The sequence below is a fragment of the Anomaloglossus baeobatrachus genome, chromosome 1, assembly GCF_048569485.1.
Source record: "Anomaloglossus baeobatrachus isolate aAnoBae1 chromosome 1, aAnoBae1.hap1, whole genome shotgun sequence".
Lineage (NCBI taxonomy): Eukaryota > Metazoa > Chordata > Amphibia > Anura > Aromobatidae > Anomaloglossus > Anomaloglossus baeobatrachus.
In genome coordinates this window covers 269076329-269077141 of record NC_134353.1, presented here as the reverse complement: position 1 = coordinate 269077141, position 813 = coordinate 269076329, and the positions used below count along the sequence as shown (strand labels likewise).

Sequence of the window (813 nt, the reverse complement as noted above, 5' to 3'; positions counted from 1 at the left end):
GATTTTTCCATTACAGTCAAAAAAAATAAGTGTGTGTCTGTGTGTGTATAACATCTGGAATCTCATACGTTTTACTGGAACTGTAACAAACCAGCTTTATATTAGATGTAATTCCATAAAACCAATGAAGAAGACATGCAAAAACGCAATGTGTGAACATAGCCTGAGACTTTTGATAATTAATAGAACATATACCATGTAATTAGTAAACCCTCGGAGTTTGTATTGCTTTACTTGCCTGCCAGGACTATGCAGCAGCCCGAACCTCCCGAATATTTGCTGACACCACTGATTGGAGGTGTCGGAGCTGCATGTGGTGTTACTTCTATCCGCATGTCACACAGCAGGTGTGTACTGTCCCAACTGGATGGTGACAGGTTGTGCAAATCCTTGAAGACTTCTAATAAATCACTCTGGTTTGAGAGGGACACAGCTTCTATTGGAAAGGATCCATGTGTTACATCCCACTATCAGGATGACATCACAACAGCTTCTAGTCCTTGAGAGTCCTGAGGGTGATCAGCTGAAGGAATTGGCTGCTTCTGCCAATCATAAGACTGCCAGGGCTCTGTTATAGTTCCAGTGATGAGAAGGAGCAGCAAGATCCGACTGTAGCCCAAGACGTTCAGGGCAGAGGAGCAGTGAGCAGCTGGTGTTCGTGAGATGAAATAGTTTCCCAGCATCTCTGTGTGTGCTATTCCCTGAATTCTCCCCCTTGTCCAAGAAGGAAGGTGCATTGTAACACTGGGCTGCACAGAAGTGGGAATCTTCCAGCTGGCTGCATGCTTCCAGAGCAGCACAGTGCCTGCCTGC

At 45.4% G+C, this 813-nt stretch overlaps 1 protein-coding gene across 2 annotated transcripts in view; it reads left to right on the top strand.

Moving 5' to 3' along the window:
- Window positions 1-359: 359 nt before the first annotated feature.
- LOC142311544 (bifunctional heparan sulfate N-deacetylase/N-sulfotransferase 4-like) overlaps window positions 360-813 on the top strand; it is a 682360-nt gene continuing 681906 nt past the window's right edge. The window contains exon 1 of one of the 2 annotated variants that reach the window (XM_075350062.1): window positions 360-813. This exon is cut by the window's right edge and continues 161 nt beyond it. The gene's annotated coding sequence lies outside the window, so the exon portion shown is untranslated. The other variant, XR_012754278.1, reaches the window with a different exon arrangement.